The sequence below is a fragment of the Equus caballus genome, chromosome 1, assembly GCF_041296265.1.
Source record: "Equus caballus isolate H_3958 breed thoroughbred chromosome 1, TB-T2T, whole genome shotgun sequence".
NCBI lineage: Eukaryota > Metazoa > Chordata > Mammalia > Perissodactyla > Equidae > Equus > Equus caballus.
In genome coordinates, this window is record NC_091684.1 from 78,845,131 (window position 1) to 78,861,495 (window position 16,365).

Consider the following 16,365-nt stretch of genomic DNA (forward strand, 5'->3'; position numbering starts at 1 on the left):
AAAATTAAACATAAGATCCAGCAATCCCACTTCTGAGTGTATACCCAAAGAATTGAAAGCAGAGATTTGAACAGATATTTGTACACCCATGCTCATAGAAGTTTTACTCATAATAGCCAAGATGTGGAAGCAACGCAAGGGCCCATCTGCAAACAAATGGATAAACAAATCGTGATATATCCATACAAGGGACTATTACTCAGCTTTAAAAGAGAAGGACATTCTGACACATGCTACACATGGATGAATCTGGAGGACATAATGCTAAGTGAAGTAAGCCAGCCACAAAAGGACAAATACTGTATGATTCCACTGATAGGAGGTCCCTAGAGGAGTCAAATTCATAGAGACAGAAAGGAGAATGGTGGTTGTCAGGGTCTAGGAGGCAGGATAATGGACACTTAGTGTTTAATCAGGACAGAGTTTCAGTTTGGGAAGATGAAAAAGTTCTGGAGGTGGATGGTGGTGATAGCTGTACAACAATGTGAATGTTCTTAATGTTACTCAATTGCACACCTAAAAATGGTTAAAATGGTAAATTTAATGTATATATATTTTACCACAATTGAAAAAAGTTTTTAAAAAGGAAAGTAAGAGGTCTGCCCCAATGTCTGGATTCAGAGCCTGTGGTTGTCTAAAATGATGGGTAGGGTCTCCTCTTCCGGTTGAAATAGTAAGACTCTACAATACACTGCTGACAAATGTTTCTAACATTTCCAAAAAAATCAGCTCCTACTATTCTCCTGTAGGGCGACTTAATTCACATTTACTCCTGCCCCCTTGAAAAAACAAGTACCTGGAATGTTCTTAAGAATCTTCATCAACATAGCCACGCATTCTTGTTTAGTTTCTGGTTTGTTTCAAAATATACACATTTGCAAGGAAAGCTGAAAGTTTTCCATGACTCAGAATCAGAGAAATAAGGATACAGCTCTTTAGAACTATGACGGGCCCAGGAAAGCAGAAGGCTTCTTTTTTCTTCCCTTTAACACCATCATTTGGTAATCAGAAAAGAGGTCCTCCACATAAATTTAAATACTGTATAAGTGGGTTGTACAAAGGCACATGCTACTGGGAGTCACCTCATTTCACGTCATGCTAAATAATTAAGACAATTCATTTACCACCGAGCACACACAAGCCTCTCCGTGAGAAAAAGGGTAAGGAGGGCTAAGGAGAGGTTCGTAAACAAGACGATATCTAAACACTGACACAGACAGAATTCGGCACAGGAGGAAAGGAGGAATCCAGAATTTGCAAAAAAGCCTCCTGCCATGGAAGCCCGCCACCCTAGGAAATCGGCCTGAAGAAATCATGAACGTTCCCCAGCACTGCAGACATTATTCCCAGTTACGATTATGAATTTCTATAGCAACAGGCAGCGGGCTTCAAAGGGAAGTCACAAGCCACTGCGTTTCCATCTCCTTGGGCAGACAGAGGCCAAATCCCGTCCACCTGGGCACTGCTGGACAGAGAGAGTGGGGCTGCAGAGAGGAGCAGGAACTTGGCCAGGGGCGGGGGCAGACCAAGCCAAACCTCCTGGCCACTCTACTATTTATTTACACACCACCTGGCAGGCACTGTAGTTCACTTAACTCTTGGCTCTCCCCAAATACGAAGCACAGGGGTGGCAGGGGCAAACCATCCACACATACCCAACCACCCCCACCCCCACCTTTAGATCTGCTGACTAGAAGCCAGCCCCACTGCTCTGGCATTCATTCCTCCTCCTCCCAGCTCCCACTCCTTTCCTCCCCCTGTCCCCCTTCTCCTTTTCCCTCCCTCTCCCTGTCTGGTGAGGAAGAGCTGGCAGTTAACAGGCAGACCCCAGGGGAGAGGGGCAGGGAGGCCTGGAGAGCAGAGAGAAACCCCACAGAGGAGGGTGAAGGGTGCAGTGACAGATGGCTCCAGTCTGGCTGCAGCAGGAACACAGCAGCCCAGGCAAGCACGGCCTCTCTGGGCCCTGACTGTCGCATGATGTCTAAAGAAGGCTGGGCCAATTCATCTTCATGGTCCCTCCTAGCACTGTGCAACTCTGAGAGTCTGTGAACACACAACCTGAATGCCCAGCCCACAGGACAATGAAAGGCCTCCCGGAGCATAAAGAACCTCATTCCAAGCAGGCAGTTTTCCTTATAACCCAAAACAAAATGATTCTCCAGAAACCTGAGTAACCTCCACAGAGAGTAACAAGACAGAACTTCCTTTAATGACACCACAGAATCCCATCTTTATCCCCCAATCCATGCACTGGCAAATTACTGGGTTCAGCGCTTTCCTTTTTCTTCCCTGGAATTGTATTAAAAAAACAAAAAAAAAAACCTCCTTACTGTTATACTGCTCTTGCCAGTGGTAGCCATTTTTTCAATTCTACCAGCTCTGGGCTGACTGTTAGGCTTAGAGAGTTTCCAGCTTACCAGGAAGAAAAGGACAGTGTTCAGCAAGAACTCAGCCGCTCAAGGGGTCGTAAGCCCTGCCTCGCAGTCAGAAGGTGTTCAGCACACCTGTTCTGCAGCACCGAGGATGGTCAGAAGGTGTTCACCAAACCTATCCCACAGCACCGACAATTACTGCACTCTGAGGAAAGGCGGGAAACCGCTGCAGCCGATCTACCCGAGAACCAAGGCTCTTTCTCTTTCTTTTTCCCTGTAGAGGCTGCAGAGGGGAGGGGCAAAATCCCACCCTGTCCTGAAAGTGTATCTATCAGCAATTCCGAGGTGGACAGTCAGCCGCTCCCAGCCCTCCACACCCTCACGGCCCCAAAAAGCACACTTACTCAGAGGAAGAGGGGGTTCACCGCGTACACGGTCTTTTGATTCGACTTAATTTTAAGATGTGTTGGTCCCAGCTTTCCTGATGCTAATGGATCTGTCACACCTGCTTCCAGGCCATCCAGTGCGTGTGTTAGTGAATGAATGTTCTCTGCATGCAGAATAAACCCTTCTCCCCTCAACTGGGCAGGATCTGGAGCCCCAGGCCACTCTGAGCTCTCAGCCCAGAACAATGGCTTCTCTGGGCCCAGACAGCTTGGAGGTGGGGCAGTGGACTCTGGGGACAAACCTCTCATCACCAAGAGCACACATGGGGAGAAAAGGTACTTGGGCTTCAACATTAAAATCATGATTCTTCAGCTTGACCAATTAGATCTTAGTGTTCTCACCTAAATTTCCTACTTTAAGTATTAAAACCCAGAGATGGGGATAAATCTACCTATTTTACACAGTGAGGAAAGCAAACCTCAGAGAAAGGAAGTGACTATCAATGGTCAATAGCAGCCAGAAAAACCCAGAAGCTTCTGGTTGGTCTCATCAGACTATAAAATCCCTTGAGAGCAGAAGCTGGGCACACTCCCCGAGTCCCCGTCAGGTGTCTGGTCAACAGCTGACGAACAGTGGGGAGGGGCTTAAGAAAGATGCAAAACGTGACAAGCAAGGTGCTTTGCTATCAAGTCATCACTGAACAAAACCCAAGGAGAGAAAGGTAAAAGGGATGGGGATAGCAACTTGTAAAACTGATCAAAACTATAAAGCTAGGGAACAATAACAAGATGGTTTAAAGACTTCAAGGAAATCTTTATTTCCAACACAAAGTCAAAAGAAGTCAAAGGAGAATGTGTTTCACTTTTCATTAATGAAACAAAATAAACGCTGTACCATGTACAACAAGCCAAATCCTATTTTATCTCTATTTCTTTCCTCTCTTCAGTGTGTTTAGTTAACTGGGTTGCAATCTAGAGCTGGACACATCCAGAAAGCCTGGCAAAGACCCAGGCTGTGGGAAGACAATGGAGTCTTTAGCAGGGCTCTAGTGCTTGGGCCAGGGAGGGCCCTGGAACCAGAATTTAAGTAAACAGCAATGGCCTTTATTCAAATAATTAATTTACACACACACACACACACACACCTGTCAGTCTTGGAAGAGAAACTAATTCTCTCCCCTGGTTGCTGGAACAGCCTCAGCTGACCACCCAGCTGAGAGTCACCAACAAGCACCCTCTCCAACAGCAGCAGTTCGAAGAGGCAGGAGACCAGCTCCTCAGCCTCAGCACCTGATCAAGCACACCTTCCAGGGGACACCACCAGGTGACATCTGCCTCACCACAGTATGAATCACAATTGGACTCAGTTCCCTGTGAAATTCTCCTCCTCCATCTGTCACCTCCATGCAACACAGACCCCAGCCCACACTCCGTTTCATGATGGAGCCCCAGAGCAGCAGGACAGACTATGTGACTCCTCCCCACAGAGCATCTGTGCCTCCAAGCACCTCGAGGTGCAATGTCATCTGGCTCTACCTAGTGAACCCTTAGGGAAGCCCCTGTACCGGGAGCTCTGCTCCCCAAGGAAATGGGGTGTAACAGAGAAGCTCCTAGTGGGGAAAGATCAGCTTTTTGTCTCAAGGAAATAGCATCTTAAGACTAACCCATTGACCACTGAAAGTTGGTCTGACCGCAAACTCACCGTCTATCTGCCTCACTTTCTATGCACATCAGGGAAAAAAGTCTGATGAGAAGGAAGCAAAGAGAAGAAGAGCTGGGCTTAGCTGTGCAAAAAGCAGGCCATTGCAGACTGTGGGCTCTCTGGTCTGAGGTTATTTCACTATGTTCTTGCTGAATGACCTTGAACCACATAAATGACATTTTAGTTTCCTGTTAAATGGTAGAATCAGGGACCTCCTCTCACTCGCCCCTCTCCAAGTCCTACGAGACTACAAACGAGGTGTTTTGAAGATGCAAATAATAGCATCAGAGCAGAACATTGCCCCCTTTATTTCTGAAGTTACTTTCTCATGCCCAGTTCTCCAGAAAGAGCAGTGCCTCAGAAGCGAAGCCCTAGAGTTTGTGATCTGAAGAAAACACCTCCCTCTTTAGGGATGGATATATTCTGACAGGGAAGACTGTGGTTCTGGGTCAGGAGAGGGTCAGGAGGCCACAAAGTGTGCCAGAAATCAAGTCAGGAAGAGAACACAGGACAGACAAGCTTATAGACTTAAGCGTACTTTGAAATCCTAGGTTAAACACAAAAAGAGTACAATTTAACAACTCAGGCAACAAGGTACGAACCCCATTCTCTTGGAGCTCTGTGCCTTTGTCATTTGTAGAGAGCTGGCAAGGGACTCCTGACAGTAAGACGAGAAGCAAACTGATCAGGCATGTTCCACTATGGCATTAAAAAACAGGTGCAGGTTGAACTGTAGTTACCTAACACACCAAAAGAGTGAAAACTTCCTCCTCCTGCATTCTGTTATGTCACCGTCCCACTCCTGAGAGAGACAAGAAGGAAACTGATGCTTAGGGAGCATCTACTGCAGGCCCAGGAAGCCCTGCTAGGGCTTTACACACCGCAGCTCATTTAATCCTCCCGACAAGGCTCCAAATAAATTACAGAAAAGAAAACTGAGGACCAGGAAGACGGCACTTGTCTCAGACCTCTCAAGCAATAAATGGCAGAGACAGAATTCAAATTCAAAGCCAAGCCCACCAGACTGCAAAGGGTACTCCCCCCATCTCTGTAGGGGGGAGGAGGAAGGATGTATCCTGAGGTCTTTAAGAGACTCCACTTCCCCACCACCGACTTCCACAGGGAAAGCAGATTCCGATGGCTCCTGTGGCTTATGCCTGACCATTCAAGAAAGAAAAGCAGAAGGCACCTGGGATGAATTCAGTTTTTCTGTCAGCACAATGGAAATGAGATGAAGAAATCTGGAGAACAGTTTCTTCTCTAAGACAAGCATCACAAAGTGAAATTACAAAGAGAAAAACATGAGCCTCAGGAATTGGTACAAAATGGAGATGCTGTATTAGAGAATAAAATATGGGTTTATCAATGACTATTCTCCTCTGCAATCCTTACATGAGCACTCGAAACCCAGGCCTGCAGCTAGGACCCTGTCTCCACCATTGCTCACCCCTCAGGAGAGTCAGGTCCAAACATCAAATGTCTTCTGTTCCAAGACGCAGAGTTTTTCCCATTTCAACATCTCTGAAAGGGAGATGAGTCTTAAAATTGATGGTGGGGCATTTTGTCACGGTTTTTTCTTAGAGATAATAAAAGGATGGTGCATCTTACAATCTTTAGCACTTAAGATTGAATTTAATATGTTATAATGCTTTGAAGTTATATAACATTTCATTATTTAACATTTAGATGATTCAAAACACTCTCAAATACGTTGTCTCATTTAAGCCTCAAAAGAGGTAAGCCGAGTAGGTTTTTAATTCCCATTGTTCTCAAACAAAAATGGAGAAACTGAAGCAGACTGTTCAGTGACATGTTCAAGCAAGTAGAAGCACCAAGATTGGACTGAGATTTTCCCTGAACTAGGCCCATGGGGAGAAGCCTGGAACTAAGTGTAGATGATGCAGGCAGGATGCTGGTGGACTTGCTGCTGGCCTTGTCTACTGACCATATTGTACCCCCTCACCCGGCACCTTTCCATCACACAGCAAAGAGAATGAAGATAACTACCAGACGTCTTGTGAGCTGATATGGGGAAGAGGTTTGTAAACACAGAGCATCACTGGTCTCAAAAGAGACTGAGTCAAGGAAGCTGGTCCTCCCCACCTGGCCCGGGACTCCCTCTACCTGGCCCCAACCCAGAAGGAGGGGAGGAACAGGGAGCGACAGTTAGAAACTGCTCCCCTGAAAATGAAGAAATAGCAAATGGCTGTCACACCTGGACAACTAGTTAGCCACGGGAAGAAGGGAGGGAAATCAACTAAAATCTTCACTTCTCAAAAATACCGAATAAGTTCAGATGAAGAGTTAAATGGGAAAATCAAGTAAAGGTAAAACCAACCACCAGACTAATATGTAAGTAAGTATTATTTATCTGATTTCTGGATGAGAAAGGCATTTCTAAGCTTAAAAGCAATGGAAGAAACCACATAGGAAAAGAATGAGAATTTAAGTACATAAAGTTAGGTCTCTCCGTTTAAAAAACAAAAGGTCTGGGGAAAATATTAGCCCCAGAAATAGACAAAGGGATGTAATTTGTAATATTTATTAAACAGCATATATGAACTGATGAGAAAAACAGGCTATGAGATCAGTTAATAGGAGGCTGTTGAATTCAACAGAATTAAGTACTGGAAATGGTAATGTCAACTGCTACCTACGCAGTGAACAAACATTTAAACTGCAAACGTTAATATTTAATGTGGCAAAGGTACAAAAGAGTCTCCTGGACCAACTATAAACTGGTAAGGAAAGGAGTTGACAATACCAATCAAAAGCCTTAGAAATGGTCAAACTCTGTGACCCCGTAATTCCACTCTTAGGAAGTTCTTCTAAGGAAACAGTGAAAAACACAGCAAAGGTTTGTGTAAAAAGGTGTTCACTGTAAGTTACATGACCAACAGGGAAGTAGTGCAGTAGGCTGGGACATATCCACACAATGTTAATAAAAGATTTTCAGGGGCTGGCCCTGTGGCTGAGTGGTTAAGTTCGCACGCTCCACTGTGGCAGCCCAGGGTTTCGCTGGTTCAGATCCTGGGTGCGGACATGGCACCGCTTGTCAGGCCACATCAAGGCAGTGTGCCATATGCCACAACTAGAAGGACCTGCAACTAGTATATACAACTCTGTACCAGGGGAGATTTGGGGAGATAAAGCAGGAAAAAAAAAAAAAAAAAAAAAGATTGGCCACAGTTGTTAGCTCAGGTGCCAATCTTTAAAAAAAAAGATTTTCAGCTCATGTAAAAATACTTACAAGTACTACAATTTTCAAGGCAGGAAAAAAAATTCTAACACATTATCTCAAGTATATTAAAAAACAAAGAGAAAAAAGCCTAGAAGGAACCATGGTAGTGTTGTTTGTGTAGTATGGATTATGTACTACTTTTCTGCTTCCTCTGCTCTTCTGTATTTTTATAATTAATATTTATCAGTTCTATAATGGGGAGGGACCAACAGACAAAGATTTTTACCCTCATCTCATGCTCAAGAAACACAACTCCAAGGCAACGGGAGGCTGCCACAACAGATACTAGGATATTTTTAGTAGCATTCAGAAAGAAGAGAAACATTTAATATAGCAATCCTTTATTTTGCAACAAAATACTAAAAGCATTTTTTTAATTGCAGGTTTACTTCTTTCAGCCACTGGCTTATATCTGCTTCAAGAAACGCAAGGATCACCCCTTTTCCATTTAATTATCACCGTCCTCTACTCCCTTTCCCCAAATAAGCTCCAAGATAGTTTGCAAGTCACCTTGCTCACTACAGTCCTTAAGGTTCCTAATTTCACATCTATCAGCAAGACCTAGCCCTGCAGCAAAACCAGATGAGGGGCAGAGCGAGCTGGCAGGCAACTCTCTTGTCCCATGGCCACGTTGGGGGGCCAGATGGAGGGGCACGTGACCTAGCCTCCTATGGGTTTTCCTGGGTTTCAAGGAGGTTCGATGCACAACCAGGAAGTCTGCCCCACCATAGGGTCTCCAGGACCAGCCTAACAGTCAGGTCTCCAAGGAAAGGAGTCAGGTGCGTTCTTTCTCTAGAAGTGAATCTATAGTTCTTGGGTCAGAGGTCCTGGTGTCTCCCATCTCTGTCCCTTCTGGGGTTGTAAAAACCAGCTCAGAAGATGGTTACCCCTGGGACCCCACATCTGAAGCAGCCGAGTCCCTGCCTTCTTATCTCTCTGGGACTCGCCCTCCGGCTTTCCACTCCCATTAGAACAGAGAATGGGGGGGGGGGGGGGTCGGGAGAGGGCGTGGGCCCAGCTCCTCTGCGGCTTCTGCCCTGATCCACCCAGAGTTCCTCCTCCTCTCAACCTAGGTCCTCAGTTCCCCAATCCCCGCAGCTTCCATCCTAATCCAGTTTGCTGCTTCACTAGTGGCCCACAAAATGCATTAACGTGGTTTAGCCATCCTTAGCCCAGCTCAACTCTGAACACATGGTGCTTTCGCTGAGACTTCCAAACCTGTCTGAGTGTAAATTCCAGACACTCAGTCTGCAGAGGGTCCCCAGCGAGGCCCTGCAGGCAGGAGTTCCCTACTCTGGGAGGAGACAGGGTCAGCCAAGGCCCCGTCATGCTCCAGACACAGCCTGACCATGCAGTGAACCTCAAAGTGCCTCTATGTCAAACTGGTGCTCCCTGAGGCACCCCACACAATAGTGGAGTAAAACACAGGTTTCCAGATGCCCCACAGCCCGGTTCCCAGCACAGTGAGTCCTCTGCATAAGTTAATGCACAGTCGCATCCAGAAACAAGCTTTTAAATCAGTGCTTTCTACCAGACCCTGTGGTAAGTGCTTTTCTGAAGCCTCTTAATTTACTTCACAAGGAAAGCAACGGTGGCCCTGTGCTCTGTGCTGACATTAGCTACATGGATGGCCAGATTACATAAAAGGGAGTACAGCTCCGGTTAGGGAGCTAAGATGTTCATTTGACAACTGGGGCAGTGGAGTGGGGTGGTTGAAGGAATTTCTCAAAACCCTAAAACCTGAAGGAATTAAGAGATGTTTCGCTTACAGAAGGAAGATCTGGGTGGTAGTAGAAGGTAGTATGAGAGTGCTTTTCAAATATTCAGGAGATTTTCACATGCAAAAGATATTAGGACCAGAAAGTTCCACAGTGGTAGATATCAGCTAACTGGAAGCTTCAGAGACAGAGAGGACTTTAGGAGCCAGCTACCCTGACTCTGGATTTTACAAATATGAAAACTGAGGCCATACAGATCGTTCTGCATGGTTCAGATGATATCTTGAGGCTGCAGGCCTGCCTGTTCAGAGTATTCCAGCAGGAGGGTGACGCCCGTCCTCAGGGAGGCAACAGAGGAAAAGCCTGGGCTGGGGACCATCTGTGGTCGCTTTCAAATCTAATACTCTTGATGCTAAGTGAATGACAGAAGGGAGGAAACTTTTTAGTCCCAGGGCATCTAGCCAGTCCTGAAGGACACTTGGGTATACTGTCTCCTCTTGAAAGATATGGATTTGTGGATTTTCTCCCCAAACAGCACATAGGCTATAGGATAGGAAAGAAAAAAGTATTAAGAAATAGAAAAATTCACAGCATATCTGCAGTCAGAATTCAGCTTTAAATTCTGGCAATATAATCTATTTTGAGCATGAGACAAGTCTGCTAATTCCTAATGAGCCAGATTAGAAACAGACTACAAACGAACAGCAAACTCATCACAAAATTATGAGGGCCCAAAATACATGGCATTCCTTATGCACCGCTAACAGTGGCATGCGGCTACAGAGTGAGACGGTGTCATGGTCTTCAGGAAGAAAGGGCCTGCAGAAGTATCACTGATCATCCAGAAAATCCTCTCCACTGACTCCAAATATCCAGGACATGCCAGGCGGAGCTGCTCGGAAAGACATCAAGACACGAGAAGCCCGGACGGTTGGGGAAAGTACAAGGTGCTTTGGTGCTAAAAGGTGCTGACTTGGATTTGGGAAGCCAGAGGTTCGGGAAGGCCATCCTGAGCTAGGCCCTTTGAGGTACGTGGAAGAGTGCGCCAGCAGAGGGAAGAAGGAATTCTGGGAGAAGGGGAGACCGGAAGGGTCTGAAAGAAAGATGCTTCCCAGGCAAAGTTTATGTACTCTGACCATTCAAGCGAGACACACCCCAGAAAAGAGCAAAGTCCTCCATAAATGTCCTTAGCAAATTCCGTTCTCTATTTTAAGACAGTGTCTGCTTTTCTTTCTCCTTTACCTCCCTACCCAAGAAGTGGTGGCTCTCTGGAGACAAAGCAGAGACTAGTGCTTCCAATCCCAGTACACAGGAGCCCAGTGGGGATCTCTATTTAACAAATGGGAAGGCAGATCCCTGGTCCACGCCCTCCACCTGAGGGGCACTCTGGGGAAGAGCAGAGCACGAGCCAATTCCCAGTGACCAGGGTCATCATGAGAGCCACTGCAATCAACAGTGTCAGCACGTTCGACTGACTCTATCAATGCGGCACAATCACAGGCTCTCAGAACCCACTGTTCCCTATAACTCCCCACACACCCTCAAGCACACATGCATTTACAACTACCTGCATGTGGGGAGTGGGGAGTGAGAGAGCAGCCCTAACAAGAGGCTGGCATAGGAAAGCGGCAGCAATCACATAGGACAGATGGCCTCAGAAGGGCAGGGAGGGTGCAAAGTCGCAGCCAAGTTGCACTGTCGAGCTGCACTGTTGCCTTTGGGGCCTGCATAGTCCCCGCCCCCAAAGGCAACAAAATGGGCTCAGAGACCACCCTGTAACCATCAAGCTTCTGATGAGAAACTAGTGAAGGAAAAGAAACATTGCATCTGAGGTAAACGGTCCAGTCCTATCCATTCTTGTTCCCCCACTGCAGCCCACAGGGGCCGCTAGGGGTTGGTGACTCCTCCAAGGGCACTGAAGGCCACAGTGCACTGCTTTCAGGGTGGGACCATAAGGACATCTTCGCCTGCAAAGATGCTCTGGATTACACACCACTGAAGCAATCCTGTGGTAGCAAGGAATGAGTTACAATGCAGTAATTCACACCAGGAAAAAGGCCCTGCCCCCGCCACAGCAGGGCAGGGCATAGAAAACAAACAGCACTGATGAATGAAATGTACAACGGGAGCACACTGCCAGGATGATTAAGGCACACAGGAGGTGCTCCAATATATCTGATTCTTTTTAAAAGCAACCTTTCATGATGAGGTTTTTTTTGGTGAGGAAGACTCATCCTGAGCTAACATCCATTGCCAATCTTCCTCTTTTTTTCTGCTTGAGGAAGATTTGCCCTGAGCTAAGATCTGTGCCAATCTTCCTCTATTTTGCATGTGGGATGCCTTGACAGTGTGGCTGATGAGTGGAGCAGATTTGCACCCAGGATCCAAACCTGCAAACCCAGGCTGCCACAGGGGAGTGTGCGGAACTTTAACCACTCGGCCATGGGGGTGGGCCCCCATAATGAATTTTAAATCAAACTATCAAGACAGCTCCCCAAAGGAGGCGAACGGGAAAGCAACAGGAATGAACAAGGAGGGCCAGGCCATCACACGATGCCAGCACAAGGCTCACAGCAGGATTTAGAAGGAGCCCCTGACCCTGTCCCTCTTTCTGAAGGAAGTGCCCCACGGCTCAATGGGAGGGAGCATTTGTTTTATAGATCTTTCTCAGGCTGTAGTGCTGTGAAAATTCCAACATCCACCAGAAAGGTGGGGAAGACTCCCCTGCTCTTCCATCAACCCACTGCAGGAAGAGGAATCCCAGACTGAACAATTAGGCTGTGAGTGCACAGGAATGGCTTGGATCTGGGAACAAACATCAGCCACACCAACCCTCTTCTCCTCACTCCAAGTCCTGAGGGAGACAGCTGTCAAACTCTGCAACCCTGGGCACTACTCACCATGTGCTAGATGTCGTCACCCTGTGGTCTGCCTCAGGAAAGTGTACCACAGAGGCCATATAACCTGCAACCTAACAGCCCAGGCACTCATACAACTCAGACACGTGACTTACTTTAGCCTGCCTGGAGCATGCACTCTGAGGTGCTGTTCTCATTCCTGCTCTTTGGCCCAGGGACACTGACATATTTCTACCCACCGTGGGCCAGGATGGGGGAGGGGCACTCTCCTCCTCACTCCAATCCAATCAGAGCATCAGCATCCATTAGTGCTCAACTGAGGTCCCTTTATAATCTAAATCAAAGAGTCACATGGTTCCTTGTTCTGCAGGCTCCTCGTCCCGCAGGCTCCTCGTCCCATTCACACCTACTTCCTCATGGCATCCCAGGGAGCTCCTGAAGCCTGCAGCCAATCTCCCCTCCTGGACAACACCTCTCACCAGGCCCCTCTGTGCACTTTGCAGAGGGGTACCTGTCCACCACAATCTGGACCTGCCCATGCCGCCACTCTAGACCTTGTTCCCACAGCCCACTCACAGCAGGGTTACTGCACTCACCCCTCCCCAGGCACTCCACTCCATGAAGTTCCCCATCTCAAGGTCTCTGCTCAGGCTGTCCCATAAGCTAGGACTGTCCCCTGCCCATCAACCCTGCCAGGAAATACACTCTTACCTGGATAATCCCCCTCATCCTTTAGGTACGGCTCAGGGATCTCTGCTCCAAGAGGCCTTCCAACACCCTCCCTCCCCATCAGTCCATTAGGGGTCCTTCCTCTTTCCCTTTAACACCCCGTGCACCCATCCTCCACCCTCCGGCCCGACCCACCACAGGGCCTCTGCCCAGACCCTGGGCGCTTGGGGAAGCTACCATACCCTACCCTACCCATTACCTGGCATATTTTAGTCACTGAGACATGGAATCGAGGGAAGAAAACACCACAGGGGGAATAAGAACTCTGCAGAAAATCCTTTTTAGAAGGGGTGGGCACACATGTTCCAGTTTTGAAGAAATGATGAATGAAGCATGATGAAAGGGTTTAAAGAGAGCTTAACTTTTCACTTAAACGGAAGGCTGGAATATCACTGTTGGAAAAGCTCTCAGAATTTAATCATCTACCACAAAGCTGCCTGTCATCCTTCACATCCCAATACAATTCTCTCATCGCCTGAAGGCAGCTACCAAACCCCCTCTAAATGCACAGCTCTCTTGCCTATCAAAACCTATGACCTCTGATGAAAAACTCCCACTATCCCTCTATACAACTCTGGATTTTTTTCTATATTGTTGGCATTTCCATAGGTGTGATATTACAAGACACAAAACTTAAGACATCATCTTGCCCGACAGGCTCACAATCCAAACACAGTGAGTGAACCCTTCATCTCTCCTTCGTCAATCTGCCTTTCACTCCAGCCCGGCCTGCGTGACACTCCTCAGGGAGGGTGCCTGGCAAACTATAGAATCTGAAACACAGAGGGGCCTTTCACCAGCTGTTGTTTCTCTCTCCACCCCCCACCGGCTCCACACAACCTCCTTAGCCCCATCTCAGTTGGTGTGATTTGGAGAAAGAGATCCTACATCATAACTGTACAACTAGGCATCCCATTTTCATTTATGAGTGCTCCAATCTGGTACTGACTTCTAACATTTGGCAATCTTCTTTGGAAGTCTATTGAGTTCAAACATTTTACAGCCAAGAACACATAACCAGGCTTGGGAAGCCTTCACATTTAGCAAGAGAAGCCAGCTGGGTGGAGACCAGGTTACGTGACACATCAAGTCCTTCCAACTTCATCAACAAATAAAGCAAAATCTGAAGGTGGGACTATAGTCTGTTTGGTAGAGGAGAACAACGTTCACAATAACAGATGGTGGTGCAGACAAATGTGACCTTCCAGTGTTCGGGTGACTGATTAGAGCAGCTGTGTGGATTAATAACCACACATCTGGGCTCTCTGAAGGAAAGACCATATTGTACTGAATGGACCCTAACTTGCCATGGGGAGACCTGGGCAGGGCTGTTAGGGTAGGTGCAGGCCCGCAATGTCCTCATTTTGGTTGCTGAATTCATGGGAAGGACTCAGGCCAAAAATTAAGTTGGAGGTTCCAAGACCCTAGCCTTTATTTCTCCAAGGACCTGAAGGAATCCAATGTGTTCAGGAACACTGGGAAAGTGCCTTCCAATCTCTCTACCAAGAACTGCCATCTCCTCCCTGAAGTACCCTGAGCCCTGGAACTAACTCCAGGGGCTACACCTCAGCTCCTTCCACACAGCACAACCACGGATTGTTCATGCTCGGGCAGATTTTAGAAGAATTATTAATTAGTTTTTCTTTGACCTTTAATAACATTTACTAACAGTGCCGACAATGGGACATGCCAGCTTGTCACAAGCCCGGTGCAGCCACAGCTTGGGGCAGAAGGGGTCTTTTGGTGGAAGGACAGTTCTTTCAGCAACATTTACCAACAAACAAACATACTACATTCTTAACAGCTGATGTCTCCTCTCCTCCAGTATCTCTGTTTGCAGCAAAATTAAAGAGAAGGAAATAGTAAAATTAACTCCAAGAAAGTACCTATCAATACTTATCCTTAACTAACTTCAGCTAAATCTATGCTGGATAATATTGTTCACGTTGTACAGATGTGACGACAACATCTTTTCTTCTTTTTAAATTTGACCTGGACACGTGATTAGTTTAAGTGCCAGCACAAGTCCGAAGGATAGGGAACGACACCTTTAGCTCACCTACATGTCACCATTTGCTTTAATTACATAGGGCCTACACAGTGCACCAGGTGAATAGAATGACTAAGAACTCAACCACATGGTGTTCTCACCTCTTCAAAGTGCTTGCACGGTGTGGGTCTGGGGTCTGGTTTCTACATCACATCTGCTAAGTGGACAGGTCATTTGCAAAACTGCAGCTGCTGAGAGACTAACAAACAAAAGTTATGACCATGGGGCTAAAGTAGACAAAAGGAAACCCACAACACAATTAAAACATTTGGTTACCTACAATATAGGAGAAGGCATAAGTACACTTGCCGCCTTAAAAATAATATGTATTTTTTCCTTTTCCATGTCAACGAAAAGCCAGAAAACAAAAAAGACCTCCAAGAAATAAAGGAAAGTTCCGTCACCATGTGGGCTCAGGCAGGACAAGATGTACAAAGTGAAAGATGAGACTGAAACACGGGGAGGGGCAGCTCTCAGAGGCACGGAAGGCTCAGCAGTCTGAAGTGAACCGTGTGGGCCACACAGACAGGGGCAGGATCTAGTGTGGCCAGTTATTTTCAGATCCTGGAAGCCACACACCTGTGATGCTGCTGCCCTTCAAAACAGCCCCCTCGGTAGACCTCTGATTTGCCCACAAGGGTGCTATGACTCAAAATACTTGTGGAACTCGTCTCATGGCCTGGCCTCCCAGAGCCAGCATAATTTTCATCCCTTAAGGCATATTTGTTTTTTGGAAATAGCTAATAATCACTCAGAGCTAAGTGTCGTGAACAGGGCAGGTGATCAAGCTTGGGAATTTCATTCTTGGTCAGAAATTCACAGTGGGTCTCAAACAGTAAGTGTGCTTTTCTCATATGGTTCATAAACTAGCTGTGACAGTAATGTCAAAGGCAGAGCTCCAACAATGTTCTGAACAGTGACAGTGTCAGTAAATTAAGTGGGTAGCCTCCATTCAAACCAACACCTTTGAAAATCACCCCTTCCCTGAAGGCACACTTTCTGATAAGTCTATCAAATCCTGCCTTGTGACTTTATAGCTGCCCTGATATATCACTACTGCGCATCCCAACTCAATGTAACCCCAAATGAGCTATTATGAATGAGAGGACACTGGGCCCTTCAACAGCTAATCAAGAAGATCACCACAACCCTGCAGAGACGTTAGCATTAGAAGGGTACATGCCAACACCCAGAGCGTGCAGACTCAAGTGTGCATTACACACGTGACAGATATACATATATACACACACCACAGACTTACAGCTCATCCCAAATCATCCTTAGTGGGTTTTTTTTTTAAGGTTGGCAC

The 16,365-nt window shown here is 46.7% G+C and overlaps 1 protein-coding gene across 4 annotated transcripts in view; it reads right to left on the reverse strand.

Moving 5' to 3' along the window:
- GALNT2 (polypeptide N-acetylgalactosaminyltransferase 2) overlaps positions 1-16,365 on the reverse strand; it is a 198,447-nt gene that overhangs the window by 133,868 nt on the left and 48,214 nt on the right. For 2 of the 4 annotated variants that reach the window (XM_070228192.1, XM_070228184.1), the window contains exon 2: positions 15,158-15,255. The exons of the other annotated variants lie outside the window; for them this stretch is intronic. The gene's annotated coding sequence lies outside the window, so the exon portion shown is untranslated. The remainder of the gene's footprint in view (positions 1-15,157; positions 15,256-16,365) is intronic. 4 annotated transcript variants of the gene reach the window in all.